The sequence below is a fragment of the Peromyscus maniculatus genome, chromosome 16 (genome assembly GCF_049852395.1).
Source record: "Peromyscus maniculatus bairdii isolate BWxNUB_F1_BW_parent chromosome 16, HU_Pman_BW_mat_3.1, whole genome shotgun sequence".
Lineage (NCBI taxonomy): Eukaryota > Metazoa > Chordata > Mammalia > Rodentia > Cricetidae > Peromyscus > Peromyscus maniculatus.
The window spans coordinates 16,109,398-16,128,152 of NC_134867.1; the positions used below are offsets into that span (position 1 = coordinate 16,109,398).

The following is an 18,755-nucleotide window of genomic DNA, read 5'->3' on the forward strand; positions in this document are numbered from 1 at the left end:
TGGTGCAATATTTGAAAAATAAAAAAATAAAAAAATAAATCACTGAAGCAGACAGTGTAGGAGGCAGCAAGGTAAAACAGGCCGGTGCTGATCACGACAGCCCACCCCCCAGACTGCAGCCCACCCCCCAGACTGCAGCCCACCCCCCAGACTGCAGCCCACCCTCTGACGGTGAGAGCCTCAGCTCTTCACCTCTGATCTGGAGTATGGCTGTGTCAGGGTGATGTCAGGAACACCCGCTGCAGCAGGATGTGGGGAATGAGCCGCAGACGAGCATGCGCCGCAGACGAGCATGCGCCGCAGGACAGGTGACATGCTTGAGCAGGGTGCGTTGGGAACAAGCGAAACTCGACCACTGTCTCCTTCGTGTCCATTACAAAACTCTCATCATAATGCGTTCGTGAATGACAACCAGGACCTGTGGCCAGAGACCACAGCTGTGGGGACTGAAAGGGCGAGACAGAGCCCAGGAGCCACTTATGGGAGGAGCCAAAAGGCTGTCTCCAAGATGGCAATCGCCCTGTTTTAAAAGAGAGACCATAAATATATTTTATTTATTTGTTGTTTATTTTTGGTTTTCCAAGACAGGGTTTCTCTGTGTAACAGCTCAGGCTGGCCTCAAACTCGTGATCCTCCTGCCTCCTCCTCCTCCAGCATATTCTACTGGTGTATGCTACCACGACTGGCTTATTATTTTTTTTTAATATGAGATATCTTGATTTTTAAATGATGGTTCAACTTAAAAAACAAAATAAAAACAACCAATCAAGCAAAAAACGACAAGCCAGGCTGTGGTGGTGCACACCTTTAATCCCAGGACTTGGGAGGCAGAGGCAGGTGGATCTCTGAGTTTGAAGCCAGCCTGGTCTACACAGAAAAACTCGATCTCAAAAAACAAACAACAAAAAAACTCAAAAAAATAAGGAAAGAAAGAAAAAAAGAAAAGAAAAAAACCAACAACAAAACAAAGCCAAAAACAAAGCCAAAAAAAACATAATCACAAAATCAAAACATGTCTGTGTGCTACCTCAGTACTGAGACTTCCTAAAGGCTTGAAGCTGAGAAGAAAATGTCAGATTAAATTATGTTATTCCTTCCTCTTCCCTTTTTAGGAATGAAAACTTTTTACTTACACGGTGCTCTTCCATACTTTTAATCATAATCAACATTTGAATTAAAAAGTTCCCCCTCCTCCTTTCAGGATTCTACACTCACATGCTCTGACCTCTTACATCATGCTAACACTAACAGACAGCTGAGGTCTGTAGTAAGTGTTAAAATATGTGTCTGGGTGGGACTCACAATGAACTGGTAAATTTTTAAAGGGAAACACAAGGAAGGGCAGAAAAATCCCACACAAAATATCTGAACCTTCAAGCTAGCTTTTAGTTTATCAAATTTCCTCAGGAAACAACTTCCCATTTGTATGTGACTAATACTACAACACACCCAACAATTTCATTAGAATGCTATTTTTAATCAGCTCAGTGTATCACTGTGCCTCAGGACCTGAGAACAGGCATATGAAGTCATTGCAGGTCACTGGGAAGTCACAGCACTGGTCACTGAAAAACAATTTTAACGGGACAGCATCTCTGCAAGGAAATCATCAAGAGCTGACACCCTTGTGCATGCGGTCTTTAAAGTCTTCCCTGCAAACCCTAGAAAATGGCAAGACATCTGTTCTAAGATGTGGGTTTAGTCAAGGCTCCTGGGCTAGCATCCCTGGGTGAGCTGTTACTACAGGTCCTCACTGGACTTCCCTTTGGTCTTCCTGGTGTATTGGGGGCCAAATCTGGATGATAGTAAAGGAGTGCCCCTACTTGCAAGTGACCTTCCTGCTGGAGCCGCAAACACAATCTCAGGCACGTGGAAAGGCACCTCTCGGTATACCAGACTGGACGGTCTACTGAAGTCCGTAAGAGAGCCCAGTCGGCATCCTCGAAGAGAACAGAGGCTGCCCTATCTACTCAGCACTACTGAGGGCATGGTTGCCGCCTGATTCCCTATCCTGCCCTGTGCACCATGCATTCCTGTCTCCCCGTCTTCAGCTGGCACTCAGCCCTGCTCTGGCTTATCCCCCTGCCTCAGCCGCTTCATCTTACTTGCTTTGGTATCTGTTTTGATTTGCATTTAACCATTTCCCTTCTCTACACGATTCCCTTCTTCAATCCTTTTTTCCACCACACTCCCTGTCCAGTCAGCACCAGCCTTCAGTCACAGGGGTGCCACCGAATGCATCTCAGTGAAGCTTCACTTGAGGATTACTACCCCATCAAGTCCACAAGTTCACACAACGAACCAATGTATTTGTCAGAAACCATCTTTATCCTCCCGTACTTGGGAGGAAGAACTGCCTGTTGTTTTCTCTGGGCATGGCAAGCGTGGCCTTAGCTGTCCAGACCTACCACTAGCACAGTGTTGATGTTAGAGACAGAAGGAGCCCAGCACCTCTGGTATGCTGGAACAGAGCTCCACAGAGGTTGCTAGATCTCTTTAGACTGGGTTTTCAAACAAGACAAAAATTCTACTTCCTAAGGCTTTACTTGTAGGGTTCTGTTGCTGTAGTTTTCAGTGTAGCTACTATGCTTCCAAGATGGATGCTAAAACACATTTAACTGCTTCAATGCTAAGAGCACATAGATTTTGATCTGGCAATTGACAGAACGTAGAGTATCAAACATGTTATTTAGAGGTCGCATTATCCAGAAGATGGATGATTTTATAATTAGAGACCTGGGCTCCAATGCCAGCACTTCCCTAGGTCAGGTACTTTGTGTCTGTTAACTGAAGAATCAACAGCTGCCACACAGCGTTTCTGTGAGGAATACATTCCATGAGGTGGTAGAGAAGAAAGCCTAAGCACACAGCTGTCAGCAGCTGGAAGGAAATGAACAACACATGCTCCCATGCTGTCACCTTGTAGCACAATGTGACCCTGGAGCTTTCCTTTGCTGGCCCTTCGGGAAAATCCTTCCTAATCTTGGCTGTTTTGTGATGTAGAATCAGGAAGAAAAGTGGTAAGAAAGTGAGCCATGGTTAGGAAAGTTTTGGGGACACACATAGAAGAGCTGGAATGTGTGGGTGACGCTGGAGGAACAAAGGGAAACTTGGCCCATTGTAGATTCTGTATCCTACGATGGCATTGAGAAACCCTGTAAACGATTTACTGTTTTGAAATTATTGTCACTCGACTATATAACACTTTACACTAACATTATAAAATGATACAGAAGGGCTGAAGTGAATAGCCTGTCCATTTCTTAAAAACTGATCATACAAATGTGGAGGTGGAAGTGATCCAAGGCAAAAGTGGGGGAGGGTGAAAACCGGCCTGTTGGTCTGGTGAGAGGAACTGGGGAGGCACAGGAAGGTGGCCATGGTCACTCAGAGGCTGGAGCCAAGCCCAGTTCCCACCCCGACTCACTGGCTCTGGTGAGTCATTAGCATCTGTGTGTTTCAGTTTCTTCCCTTGTAAAATCACAGGACAGGAGGACTGCATTACTATGGCATCCCAGCTGGCCTTTAAAAACTGGGTTGGAAAAATGCCCAAAGCTGAGATCTCCGTGCTTTGGCTTCCACTGGAACGTAGGCAGTAGTATCGTGTATGGATGTGCATAGATTTACACAACTAGATGTGTGGGCACATATGAGAACACATACACACACACATAAACATACACACACACACATATCTTGGAGGTTGATGAGAGAGTTGATGAGACTGTTTAAGCAGAAAGCTTTCTAAGAAGCCTATTACTTGACATGATAATGCCCATTATGTCCAAACAACCCTGAATCTAAAATAAATAGATTTCTTTTCCTGAAAACCGCAAAGGAAAGGCTAACAGCCTCCCCATACGCCCGCATGCACCACGTGCCTGCATGTACCACACACCTGTGTCCACCACATGCCTGCACCCATTCCCCATTTCCCTTACCGGGATACTTTGCTCCCGTGTACAACAGATGGCCTTCTTAAGCCTGCCTCTGAAGTCTCAGTGGTCACAGCCTTTGTCGCATCTCTTCCCCAACTGGGCGAAGTGACCCTGTTCACTTATTTAACCCACATCCTCAGAACAGCACCTTGTTCACACCAGCCACCCTGCACTGCTTTACAATTAGACACTGAATTCTGCATTAAACTCTGGTAGAAGTCACAGACCCGTGACAATGGAAGGGACCTCTTAGGGATGTGCAGAGAAAAAAACAGGCTAGTGGAAGCAGCTTTCTGGAGTCTACACAGACTTTCCCTTGCACTTTTTCTCTGTGTCTCCATATGCACCTCTGATCCTGGGGAAACAGAGAACCTGGGTGTGTGTGGGCCAATGAAACAGGCCGGCTCTGAACTCACTTGAAGCAAAGGCTCCTCATCGCCAGAGAAGAAACAATAACCTTTCTTTACAGAACAGCAAAGCCCCACGGAATAATGACGGTTTTGCGTAAGTGGCAGCTTTCATCTAAAGATCTCAGAACTTAGGAGGCCCTCACTCCACCGTGTGAGGGGTCATTATCTGTTCTTGGTCAAGTGGGGTAAGAAGCCGGGCACTCCTCGACCTTACCGCAGGCTGATTTGAAGACACTTTGGGGCATGAGTTTTCCCCATCCTTATCGACATCAAAGGCAGCTTTCTAAAGCTATCACAGCGACGGCAGTTTGTCGTCTCTTAGCTTCCCTACGACTGTTGCAGCCCATGCTAATTTAGGGCGTAGCGAAATGACAGCCCTCGGCACTCGGGGCTGGGTTATGCCATCTCTCCCTCAGATCAACAGAGCCTGGGACTTCGTGAGCTTGTCCTGGAGAAAGAGCAACCATAGCCACATTTGAGGTCTGTGAAAGACAAAGCACTTGGAGGCTTTGCCTACCCACAATTACAGTGCTCCCAACTATCCCTCAGTTATTTAAGACCTACGCTGCAGGCCAATTAGAGGGAGTTATGACAGCAAGTCCTTCAGAGGAGTCCACAAGACCCGGCCAGACAACATTCTTCCTTCCTCGGCCTGATGAGGAAACACTGGTCTGAAGCTGGAAGCTCCTCATCACCAGGCTACCCAAGCCCTGTTCCCACAGGCAGGAGGGCTCGCCCTTTCACAGCCCTAACCTGATAACAGGCTAACTGGTGGAGACCAAAGGAAACCCGCACCACAGCGCCCAGCTCCCCCCATGCTGAGCTCACAGCCCTGGTCTCTGGTGTCATAACTGGCTGGGCATCCTCTACAGTTTCTGAGACTATGTTGTTCACCTTATACTCAGGCCAGGAACATCAGGACCCAACTCTTCAGGCTCTGGCCCCTTGGAACAAGTGGGGATTTTTACTAAGCTCAAGATTCCCCAAAGTTTTTTTGAGACACCTTCTATATCATGTGAAAAATAATTCTATGACCAAGTGAATTTAAGAGACCTGTTATAAAACACTTCAAACAACTGTGGATTCCAAATATTTAAAAAACAGTTACTGTAGTGTCACGGTGTGAATGTGAGATGTCTTCCCAAAAGCTCATATTCTGAACACCCAGGCCCCAGCTGGTGGGGCTATTCTGTGAGGCTCCAGAAACTTTAGGAGGTTAGATCTAGCTGGAGGGAAAGCAGGCTGCTGGCATGCATATCTGTGGCTCGTCCCTTTACTCTCTTTGTCCTGGACATTGTTGTTGTGAGGTGTTTGCAAATGCTGCACAATCCACTTAAATGAGGTACCTAGAATCAGAATAAACACGAGAGAAAGCCAGAGTGTCTGCCAAGAGGACTAGGGGAAGAACAGGAAGCTGCTGTTCTGGAGGAACAGGGTTTCAGCTTTGTGAGGTGAAATGTCATGGCTGCACAGTAACATGACTATACCTAAGGACACTCACCACACACTGAAAAGTTTTCTGTCATGTGTATTTCACCTCAAATACACGAGATGGTGTTCTTTTAGTATGAACTTTTCAGAGCTCTTAAATGCTATGTGCACTAGGAATCCTTAAGACTGGAAATGCGTCAGCTCACCATGCTGAACAATCCATTTTTCACAGAATGCCTTCTGGGACCGTGTGCTTCAGAATTCACTGTAGGAATGAGATACCAAAGGAGAAACTGCTAGAAAATATCAACTGCATCCGTCACTAGCTGATGGCCTGGGACAAGAACAACTTTTGGCCTTCAATCCCTCTCCTGACAGACAAAAGCAAGGCCTGTGTGGCTCTTCTCACTGGCTAGTGGTAAAATCTAGTTTTTAAAAGTATATACAGGAAAGAACCCTAAGTATACCAAAGGCTCTTCAAGATGAAGCTGTTGGCTGAAGGCAGAGGTGAGGCCCTGCCCCCATCGTCTAAGCGGCCGGATACCAATAAGCCCAGCACTAGAAAGGAAAGACCTTGTGTGGCCTTGTGTGTATGCATTAACGCAAAAGGGGAGACTGGGAGTCAGACAGCCAAGGCTAAGAAGCCGACTTTCTGCTGTCTGATCTTGGACGGGCTAGTTGGCCGCTGCCTTGAGGCTTGCTTAGCTGTCAAAATGAAGTAGCTGGAGGAGATGATCGTCAAGGTTGCTCCCAGCTGCACAAGTCTACGAATTACTGAGACAGACAAGCTGTGGGAACCTGCCCAACCCCGTCCTCAGATATTTAGGAGTGGACCCCATGCTTGGCTGGATGCTGAAGAGAGGAACAAACTGAAGTCTCTGGACTCCCTGGTTAGCCAAGCGGCCACCGCCTCCTCATGGCCAGCATCCGAAGAGGATGCTGCCCATGCAGGGCGGCCAGAGGTGTATCTTCTAATTCTCTTGGTACCTCTTCTCTCAGATTTCTAAAAGTGTTCCAAAACTGTATTGATCCACTGACCCGATGGTCATGCATGGGATAGCATGCATGGGATGCATGCTGCTGAGTGGGCGGAGCCACAGACCTCCGCAGGGACCATCTCCTGCAGAGCTCAAGGACTTGAACTACACAGGTGTGAGATACCCAAGCACTGGCGGATGGCAGACTGGCAGCCCGCCTGAAGACTCTCTTGGACTGGCAGTGTAGCAGCAGTGCAGGGAGATGGGGTAAGAGTTCCTGGAAGGAACCTAGGGAACTGGCTGGTGGGAAGGGGGAAGATTCTGCATCTGCTGTGGAGAGTGACAGAGATCCAGTAGAGATGACAAGGAGGTGGGACGCAAGACACCACACACAGGAAGGACTCAGCTGGCAATGTGTGACTGGGTGAGGGCCGTGGACAGGAGTTTAGGGATGGAGGCCCAGGTACCAGGAGACGGGGGCTGTTTCAAAGGACAGGAGCTGAAGGCCTGCTGAAGGAGGGGCTGGCAGCATAAGGGACCAAAGGGACAGTGTTGTCAAAGGAGCGCCCCACAAGAGGCCGCTGGGCAGAGGGAGAGGTCTATGACAGTGTATAGTGACTGAGGAAGTGATGGAGTACACTGGGAACCAGGGTAGTGGAGAAGAATCTGTTCCCGTCATATCGAAACTGGGAGTTAAGATAATTAGGTAGAAGTGCCTGGTGACTACAGGCAGGCAGACTGTAGGCAGGCAGCCTTCTGAGAGGAGAGGTGAAGGGGCGCTCAGCAGATTTGGAGAATTTACTTTTCTAGAATGGGTTTCTATCTCTGCCCTTGAATAGGCATTCAGAGTATCCAGGTACTTTTTGTGCTTGGACGCTTTCTCTTCTATCTGCTTGAAAAATCTGCTATGTGAGACTATATTAAGATGAATGTACTATGCTGGTCATGGTGGCACACACCTTTAATCCCAGCACTCAGAGGCAGGGGCAGGCAGATCTCCGAGTTTGAAGCTAGCCTCGTCTACAGAGTGAGTTCCAACCAGGGCTACACAGAGACCCTGTCTTGAAAAACCAAAATCAAACAAAAAAAACTGTACTAAAACTACTTATCACCAAATTTAAGAACCACGGTCGAGTTCTAAACCTGCTGTCTTATCAAAGTTAAGGTATAAAACCCCAAAACAGTTGACATTGCCAAATATTTCATTCAGAAGGTTTAAAATTAAAATGATAAAGGGCATACTTTTTTCTTTGATAGGGTCTTGCTACATTGTCTAAACTGTCCTTAAAGGTGAGATCCTAGCTCAGCCTCCATAGTGACGGGCTTACAGATGTATACTGTCAGGCCCCTCTTAAAAGCATATTTAAAACCTTCCAAGTACAGGTTCCTTGTAAAAACTACTAAGTATGGCCTTTCCCCACCTGGATCTGTTCATATTCACAGCTAGATCAAAGACTCCGCCAAGAACAGTCCCTGGCACTACTTTTAACAGTCACAGCTTTTTAGTCCCCCAAAATGATGTGATCAAGTAGATTGTGCAGTAATGACGATAAACGTGACATGCCCGTGTTACTATAAATAAGGATAACATATTCTCCCAACCCATTTAATTACCTCTCGTGTAAAGCAGTGCAATTAACAAAACTGTCTGAATTCCGAAAATGGGAAAAGCCCTCCTGTCTCTCTTACGTAGTTTTACAATCCTAACAATAGACTCACGAAACCTTTTAAAAGAGAGACGATTATATTCAAATGACAGAGGCATGTAAAAATTCATCAGAGAGATCCCCCTGTTGTTTAATGGGCTGCATGCTTCATCATACCCTAGAGAGGAGGAAGAAAGGAGAAAGAGAGCTCCTAAGTCACTGGGGACTATGACCCACACCAGAAGGTCAAGAGAGACTTACACAGCCATCGGGTAATCATGAGATGGCTTGATAATACTGCGTGTGGAACATGAGCTGGTGTTATATATCCATTTCTTGAGGGATGCAAATGATCATGCAAGCTGATACAACACTTTCCCTCAGAAAACAAAACCTGAAATCTACTTCCTGGAGAGCTGCCTGGGGTTGCTAGAATCCACAGCATCCTATCCTCCAGAGACAATGCCAATGACTGGTTTATATGCCATTCCTATCCTTAACTCTGGTTTGCCTCACACTAATTTGGGCCGATAGAGGGCCATGAAAACTGGGCTGTGAGGCACTGTGGCCTTGCACATCAAGGCCATTCCCACCACCCATCTGGAGAAGACAAGGACCTGACTCAGAGCCTGGAAGCTGAAGTGACCTGAACTTTTGGTTGCTCTCCTGTAACTTTAATTAGTCACACATCTCAAGATGCTGACACTTAAAACAACACATGATGGAATTACTGAGTCGTTTTTGAACTCGAGCTCGGAGGGCCCTTAGAGATGATATCTTTCATGTGATTCTGAAACTCTGGCTAAGCATGCCCAGTAACCTGCCCCAGGTCAGCCGGAGGAAGAGGAAGAGTCTGCTATTCTGGATGCGACATAAGCTAGAGCCTTGGATGCTACTCTGAAAAGATCCAGAATGTACCTCTGTCACTGCTTGTTCAGGGATCAAAGTCGGGGGCTCTCAGATGCTCCAAGACTGGTCTAAACAGACAAATAGCAAACCCACATGAATATGGGTTTACTGAACAGATAGATGCTAAAGGTGTTCCCAAAACCCAGGGCAAAATGATTTAGGGTTTCTAGTCAATCTACAGCTGACTACTACTGCTCAGAAATGGGTTTTCCTCTCTGTCCTGAGTAAACTGACACTGAAGTACATGAAACACGGCATCCCAGTGAGCATCTCTGGTCCTGTTACCAGCAGCTTGGTGATCTCGGCAGCAGTGTGGTCTTGAAAACTCAGTTAGGCACCTCTAGGCTCACAGTCAGCCCTGGAGACCTTAGTCATCGGTGCCTTCTCTTCAAAGAATTTGACAGAGCCAAGGACACAAGCCTGTTTAGCAAACACACATTTCCTCCTCACCAAAAAGGCAAGCTAACATGAATGCCCTTGAATTACTAAGTACATTTTGGTCAAAATACACATAATTAAACAGTTGAAAATTTTAGTTTTAGGAAGTGCAGGTGTTCAAATTTCCCCTCTTGTCATATGTCTTAGTCCCTCTTCGACTGCTGTAAAGAGACACCATGACCAAGACAATTCTTATAAAAGAAAGAGTGTAACTGTGGCTTGCTTGCAGTTTCAGAGGCTCAGCCGTTTACCATCACTGTGAGGAGCATGGCAGCATGCAGGCACACAGGGCAGTGGACTAGTAGCTCAGAGCTAAATCCTGACCCACAGGCAGAGAGGAAGAGAGACTCTGGGTGTGGAATGGGCTTTTGGAACCTCAACGCCTATCCCCAGTGACACACTTCCTCTAACAAGGCCACACCTCCTAATCTTGTTAATCCTTCTCAAACAGTGCCCCTCTCTGATGACTAAGCATTCAAATACATGAGCCTATGGGGCCGTTCTCATTCAAACCACATCATATAAGGCCAAGTATTCATTCTTACTCATCAATCGTTTCTCTAAAATTATCATCAGTTGTCAGTGCTAAAACAGAAGTCCCAAGAGGGTGTAATCAGAGATGGGCCACAACAGGATAGAATAGAAACCACACAATAAAAGGATATCACTCATGGCTTCTGGGTGTGGACTGGGTGAGGCTAGTTTCACCAGGGAAGGGGAAACAGGGAAGAATGGGAAGCAGAGTGGAGAGACGGGGTGCTGGAGAGCCAATTGGCAACAGCCTTGTGAGTGGGGCAGATAAAACATCTTTTAGTTCCTGAGGCAGCCAGTGCCAAGCAATGAAGCTTGTCCAAGGTCAAACAGTCAGAGAGCAGCAACTGGAATCCAGATTGTCTGCCCTTAAACTCACTCTTTTAATTAATTTTATTAAAAAATTATATAACCACATTAGCAAACATAGAGAAGGAAATCCCATAATCTCAGACCCCAAATACAACTGTCAGCATTTCAGTGTGATTTCTGTGGGCCTTTCCCTCATAGAAATTTTGTTTTCAAAATTAAGCTCATAGTCCACAAGTGATTTCCTATCCTGCTTCCTCCTTATTTAATAACCTTAACACCTGTCCAGCTTACTTAGTAATTTGGGCAATCAAAATCTTAACTAAGATTTTTTACCCCATGGAGTTTTATAGTTTACATGATGCAACTTCAATTGTGAGACATAAGGGGTCCTTCCCTTCTTTTTGGCAGTATACACCTTAGTTACAGAACAGCGTGGTGTTTCCTCAAATTGGAAATGTCAGCATCAAAAGTTTCAAACAGGAGATACTACTAGTCAAGACATTATGAAAAGTCATAATGTAGCTATCTTGAATATCCCAGCATAAGTGATCTCTCTGGCCTGGAATCAAATGCATCTGATGAATGTTATTAATGAAGAGGGTCCAAAAATAACAAGTTAAAAAAAGCCACCCTTCTTGGCCTCTAGAGGCCACGTGTTTTTAATGGTTTAATGCTCCACTTTCCATTTCAGTAATAGCAACAAAAGAAATTACCCGTCTGCAGATCTACATTTGGAAAAAATGGGAATTCATTGAAAAGCAAACATACTCTTCTGGCTTAAAAACCAGGGTGGTCAGAACTTGTAGTCAATCAGCTCCCTAAGGACTGTGTCAGAGCTCAGAGTAATTCATCATGCCAGAGTTTTTTTGTTTTTTTTTTTTAATTTTGTTTTGTTTTGTTTTCTCACTTGGGTCAGGTGAATGAGCAGTCCCAAGAAGTTCTGACTTTCCATCGGGTAAAGCTAGAAAGCAGAAGAGACAGCCATGTCAGGCCTTGTGTAAGCCTGCTGCACGTGAAGGACACAAAGCACGCTGGCAGACGGGCTATTGTGACCGGAAGAAGGTAACTGTCAAAATGTTTGCATGCTTCTGTGGCTCCCTGTCTCGAAAGCTTCCTTAGACTCCACGCCACCGTTAGTTTGACTTGGAAACACACGTCAGCACCTGACAACATCTGTTCCCCAGCCAGGACCCAACAGGTGCTGGCCAGGGAGAACCTGGTGAGGAGAGAATTGGGCATGTTGACTTCTAGCAAGATGAAATCCGCTCCCTCAAGGCATTGTGACTCCTGTCCATGAGGTAGCTCATCACTGCTTCCCCAAGGATAATTTAAAACCCAAGTCCTCCTCTTCATTATCCCATGGTCACTCCATTCCTCAACAGGCAGTTGTATGTCACCAGATCCCAATGACCTCCCTTTCCTCTCCAATGTTTTAGTCAGTACTGCTTTCCATCTTCCCTCTAGACTTCCCCTCCTCTTAAGTTACGGTTGCTTCACAGGCATGTCAAGCGGTATAACCATGCTGTGGAAACAAATCTGGTACTATCCAGTCAAGTGGAGAGTGCCCCCACACAAGGACTCAGGAGCTCTTGAGCATTCTCTCACAGGGAAGCTAGCAGCGCGCACACTCAAGGATGTTCACAGCAGCAATGCTGAAGAACAGGAAGACAGTGGAAATGATTCAGATACCCACTGACAGGAGAGGGATTCATACACCGAGGTGCATTCATACAACGGATACCATGCCGGACAGCAGGAAGATAAGGGAATGCCATGCATGGTACATGGATGGATCGTGAAAAGGGCAAATGGTACAAGAATGCCACTCAGTATGGTCCTTAGGGAAACAAAACTTCACAGTGGGTTATTTGTGGAGAGTGACCCAAGGCCTTGGACATGCTAGGAGAGTACTCCAACCACTGAGCAACAACTCCAGCTCCAAATTAAAACTTTCAAAGAAACTATTTTCAGACCAATTGAGGGCTGGTGAGACGGTGAAGTGGGTAAGGGCCCTTGATGCAAACTGACAACCTGAGTTCTACGCCTGGTTCCCACATAATAGAAGGAGAGAGCTGACCTGTAACCCCTGCATGTGCATGCGCACATACACAAAAATAAATAAATAATATGTAAAGCAAATAAAGTCATCCAATTTTTATTCCTATTTAGCAGCCACATAAATCACAGAATAACATCCATCTTAACTACTAGCTCCAGGTGGCTGGCTGTTACTTCTTCAAAATAGTTCACATCATCCCTATCCCAACATGGGAACAGAGCGGCACATCTTCCTTTTCCTCCACCAATCACAGAGACCATGCTGACCCAAAGCATGGATGTGAAAAGGGGTCACCTGAGAAGTGAGGGAAGGCTGGTGTTGGGCAGAGGGACTCTGTGGGGCGCAGGAAGCGGCAGCTGGAGACACAGACAGCTAGGGCAGAGCACAGAGCTGGGCTGGCCATCTCCAGGAGGGAGTCCTGAATGCCACAGGAAATGGTAGGAGACTGAGTGTGGAGTGAGCGAGGAGGACTCGGAAGGCAGCAGGGACAAAGCTGGGACAGGGGAGGCTGTGGAAGAAAAGCTCCTGAGTGAACCACACTGTCAACCGCAATGGAGTTAGGAGACAGGCCGACGGGAAAAGCAGCAGCAATCTGCAATGAGCTGGGTCAAACCTGAACCAAATGAATGGGTGCTCGCGGTCTAAAGATCAGGGGTAAAGACAGCTGCCTAAAACTTTGCAAAAACAGGTGTAAGGTACTCACTGAATTGGGTTTTACCTTCCAGAGACAAAGAACGAGAAAAAGTTAGTTCCAACAGATAACCAATACCTTTTCCTGACAACACATTTTGCTCTGTTGGGTGTGAAATGATCATTTCCAAAGCTTTTTACTCCCCCCCACACACACACAAACAACCTTACTCTGATACAGTTAAGATCTACAAAACATAGACACTTAATTGTCTTGGTCGCTATAAAAACAGATTAATGCAAAAGTCACTAGATTGACTAGTAGCCAATATTAATTACATCCAACTATGAGGAACTACAGTAAATACTAGAGGTTTTTTGTTCTAGCAGTTGATGGGCGCTGACAGTTGACCCATGAGGCCTGCTGGACTAATAGCTCATAGTGGATCACCACCGCAACAGCAAGTAACCTGCCATAGCCCGGGGCTATTCAAACCTTCTCCCATTATCAAATCTGTTTTCCTTATTTTCCACAAGCAGCCCCCGAATATACGTCCAGCTCTTTCACAAAGGAAAAAAATGTGCTTCTCCCATCTGATAACAGTATAATCAGCAAAATGGCAGTTAATTAATTTTTCAAATGATTCTTTCTCCGGTCTACAAGGTCTACTGTTTATAATATTCTTCTAAAGATGAACAAGACCAGCCCCGGACAAAGGTTCTGTTTGCTTGTTTTAAATGAATGTACCACTGGATCTTGACAGGCAGCAGCGGAAGAAAAGCAGGCAGAAAGGAAGACTTCCTCCGGCCTGTTGTACAGATCTCCTACCCATCAAAGCTAGAAGCTAGCCAACCCCGGGGGCAGGCTCTGCCCAAGGACAGGGGAAGGGCAATCCGTGGCCCAGCGCCCACCTGGGGTTGGCTTACTTCCGTGTGCTGCAGTTCAACACTGCCTTTGAACACTCAACGCGGCATCTGTGATCACCTGACAGCTCTCCCTGGTGTGGGTGCTGAGGGAGGGCTTATCGAGGCCCTGGATCTGCACACCACCATACCACCATGTCGCCCATCACTCCACCTTTAGTGCGACTCTCAGGCCATCTCACTTGTTTCGACTCTTCTTGGAGGGACTATGCAAATGGGCAAACTGTTGACTCATCCCTGTTAACGAATGTACACACAGAGATTCTCCCTTCTCTCTCTTCACGTTATATTCTGTCTATACCCAGTACTGAGTGGCATACTTCACTTCCAAGAGGTAGCCATATTTACCTGGTAGGTGTTCTCTACAGACTACACATACCATGAGAGCTAGTCTTTAGTAGAGGCGAGCCCTTAAAAGAAATACTGGCAGATGGGGGTGATAACTGGTGAAGTGCTGGTCTTGCAAGCATGAAGACTTTACCTGCGTTTGACTCCAGAACCCACATTAAAAATGTCGGATGTGTTAGTACACACTTGTAATCCCAGCACTGGGGAGGCAGAGATGGGGGGATCCCTGGGCTCCCGGCCATTCAGTCTGGCCTAAGTGGTAAACTCCAGACCAATGAGAGACCGTATCTCAAAGGAGGTAGCCAGCATTTCTGAGGACAATGTCTGAAGTTGTCGACTGGCCCTCCACATGTCTGTCTGTCTGTCTGTCTCTCCTCTTTCTCCCTCCCCTCCCTCTCCCTGTCTCTGCTTGCCACATCTGAGCCCAGAAAGAAAACAGAACACTCCCCACCTGGGCTGGTGGGTTTTATGTCAACTTGAGAGGGGCAAACCTCAACTGAGGAAAATGCCTCCATAGATCAGGCTGCAGGGAAGCCTGTAGGGCAGTTTCTTAATTAGTGATTGATGGGGGAGGGCCCAGTCCACTATGGGTGGTGCCACCCCTGGGTTGGCGGTCCTGGATTCTCTAAGAAAGCAGGCTGGGCAAGCTACAAGGAACAAGCCAGTAAGCAGCACCCCTCCACAGCCTTTGTCTCAGCCCTTGCCTCCAAGTTCCTGCCCTTTCTGAGTTCCTGTCCTGACTTCCTTCGATGATAAATAGTGCTGTGGAGGTCTAAGTCAAATAAGCCATTTCCTCCCCAAGTTGCTTAGGTCATGGTGTTCTGTCACAGTAACAGAAACCCTAATTAAGAAACCACCTACCACCTACCACTTGAATATGTGACAGGAAACAGGCTCACAATTTAATACCACAGACCCCATGAAGGACCTCCCAGCACAGTGGCTAACCAAGAACGCCACCTCTCCCTTCCCTTAGGACAGACGCAGGTCAGGGCATTGTCAAATGACTATTAGGTGCTAGATCATGGGCACAGTACACCTGGATGTCAGCAAAGCAGCGGTCACTCAGAGGCCCAGCTAAGCATGCTGGTAGATCCTGGAAAAGTAACGATTCAGCTCGGTCGGCTGAGGGGAGACTAGACGATTACACCCCAGGGCACCAACATGCCCAGAGAGCAACATTCTTGGAACAGCATTTGCATATTGTTCCTCAGTCAACATTTTCATCGAGTTGTCCTTAAAGAAATAATGAATAGCCGGGCAGTGGTGGCGCACGCCTTTAATCCCAGCACTCGGGAGGCAGAGCCAGGCGGATCTCTGTGAGTTCAAGGCCAGCCTGGGCTACCAAGTGAGTTCCAGGAAAAGCGCAAAGCTACACGGAGAAACCCTGTCTCGAAAAAACCAAAAAAAAAAAAAAGAAAAGAAAAAAGAAATAATGAATAATAAATACACAGCTAAAAAGAAGGGGGGAAGTTAATTAGAAAAAAGAATAGATTTCAAAACATTTCAGCACGTTAAAATAATAGCCAAAGCTGATCCGGAAAACACACACAAGCACGTTTTTTTTAAAGAGCTAAATCTGCTTTTAACGTTAACAAGTCTTCGTGTAGGATGGTGTCATCGCCTGCCTCTCACCCTGCAATCTGCTCAGCTAGACAACTCACCTTGTTTACCAGCTCTGCCAGTGACTCCCTCCCAGGATTTGAGATGAGGATCTGGGCCAAGGACACTCAGAATGACATCGATTCTGTGGCTGTGACATCATACCGGGGCTTCCTTTTACTTGTTAGGCTCAAGCTCCTACCTTGTTGCCTTTCTTTATTTAGTAGGTACCTAGACGGTCTTTGCATTAGCTTCACGTCTATAGCCTCCTCTGGGCCCCATGACTTGCTCAGCCAGAGAATTCTGCTGCCAAACATCTGTCCATCTAGATGACACCTATTGAAGAGTCTCCCTCATGTCATGCTACCACACTATTTAAACTGCCTCCTGTTCGCTATGTTCTAGGACCATCCTTAGGAGCAGGGCCCAACCCACTGATCTATTCCTCCTCTGGATCCTAAGCTGATCACATCTGGCCACTGAGAGGGAACCAGATCTTCTAGCAGCAAGAAGAACAGAAACGCTTATGAATGAAAGGTTTTATTCTAACACCATGGTGCTCAGTGCAAACCGGAGGTGCTACCTAGTGATGAGTTACCATGGAGCTTGGCTCCCACTGGGTACCATTTGTAGAAAGATGCAGGTGATGAGATGACAGAGTACCCAAGAAGGGGACAGAAACAACAGGGACAGGCCACAGCCGAGGGACACGTCAAGCGACCAGAAGATGAAGAAGAGAAGAATGGGTTCTCCCCAGATCCTCTGGAGGTAGCCCAAGTCTGCTGACAACCCTGACACTGAACCTCTGGTCTCTAAAACCATGAGGAACTCAATGTGTCATTTCAAGCCACCAAGTCTGCAGTAATTTGTGACAACATCCACAACAAAGAAAAAAGGTCTTCCACTTAAATAAAAATTGGTTGTGGGTTCAAAGTGGGCACTAACAACCTTCTTTAAGGCACACTACTGACTCTGTGTGCATTTTACGGTTCCCAGCTCTGCTGCTAAGAAGAGTCTGAAGGCAGTGGCAAAGGCCTCTCTAAAGCTGCCCCTTGTATGGATCTTGTACGGATTTTATTAATAATCATTCCTTCACATGCAATTTCTGCAGACAATAAGACTATGCAAGACAGACAACCAAACATGCCAGCCTCTACCATGCAGCCCTGGCTGCAGCCAGACAAATCACCCACGAGCTCACAGCTCTTGGGGAAGGTATCCATGTGAATGGAACCCAGAGACGAGGGCTTGTGAGTCTCTGCTGTAAGGAGGGCAATATTTCCCCCACTGACTCACATCCCACTCTATCCTCTGGAATGACGAATGCTACTGAAGTGGAGAACATAATAAAACGATCCCTCAGCAGCAGGAAGGGACGAACACCCCACAGGCTTCCCATACCTACTTACTGCCTGAAGCATGCTATTCCCCCAAGTCACTCTCATGCTGTTCCAGGGGACCACCAAAGAGGACCAGGTCAGGTTTAAAGGGGCAGCTGAGGGATTTCTCATGGTTCCTGACTTAAAAAATACCATTACTATTTTTATTACCATAAATAAGGGAGAAAGTTCCTTTAAATTTAGTAAAGAGGAAATGAAAGATGACCGTAGCCCTGCCCAGTAAATTATATGGCTGTCTTCTGTGGACGTCAGTGCAGCCAGCAGAGTGGAAAGAGAAGAGTGACCAGGTCTGTGGGTGCTTTGGGGTCCGGCCACCTCCTAGGTGCCAGCCAGTCCCTGGGCCAATCATTTCTCTTCTGTGGAGCTTCACCTTCCTCACAGGCCAAATGGCACACCCAGGTAGGACAATCCTGACCCGGGACAGAGGCCGCCCCACCGCTGTCTGATAACGGTTCCAGAAGGAATGGATAGAATGTTCTCTGTCAGGACTAGCAGCCCACCGCAAACTGTGCCTCTTCCCTTCAATTAGGATGGTGACATTTTATTTGTAACTCTTCTCTTCCAATTATCGTCGGTATTTGCCTGGGTTTATACTGTCTAGAAAGAGGGATTGTTTATTATCTTGGAAAGTTTGCGCTGGCAGAGGGCATGTTTTTTCTTCTTAGACAGTAGCACTTTTACAATCCAGAGATTTATGTAAGAGAATGTTGGTTGGTTATTATGGGTGATACATAACTACTATTTTTGGCCCAGGACTAAAAAGCATTGCTTGTGAGTCTAAAACAGAGCTCTATGCACGCTCCTTCATTCAAAACTTACTGTCTCCTTCTCCCCCAACTCAAAAAAGCCAATCTCTTTCCCTGACCCCCAGTCAGCAAGAGGGTGGGCTGTGTGACCTGTGATCTTCAGTGGTACACTGAGGTGGGATCCGTCCCTAGCCCTACTGCTAGCAGAATGGGTCAATTCACCTGTGAGTGTGGGGTCAGAGGCAGGGAGAATGTAAGCAATCCTGGCATCCTACAGTTCCCTGGGCTGGGCATCCTGAAACGTGTGTCGGACGGCTAAAGGACATGCACACAGATCCTTCCCTTCTCCAATCCCCACCAGTGGGCAAGCAGGACAAGCTCTTCACTCCATCCAGGAAGTGACAGCCTCCTCAGAAGGCTGGGGACTATGCTGGAGCTCCTCTTCTCTCTCCCA

The 18,755-nt window shown here is 46.8% G+C and overlaps 1 protein-coding gene across 10 annotated transcripts in view; it reads right to left on the reverse strand.

Annotated features, from left to right (window-relative positions):
* Positions 1–18,755, reverse strand: part of Fyn (FYN proto-oncogene, Src family tyrosine kinase) — a 200,511-nt gene that overhangs the window by 151,668 nt on the left and 30,088 nt on the right. The window lies entirely within an intron of this gene.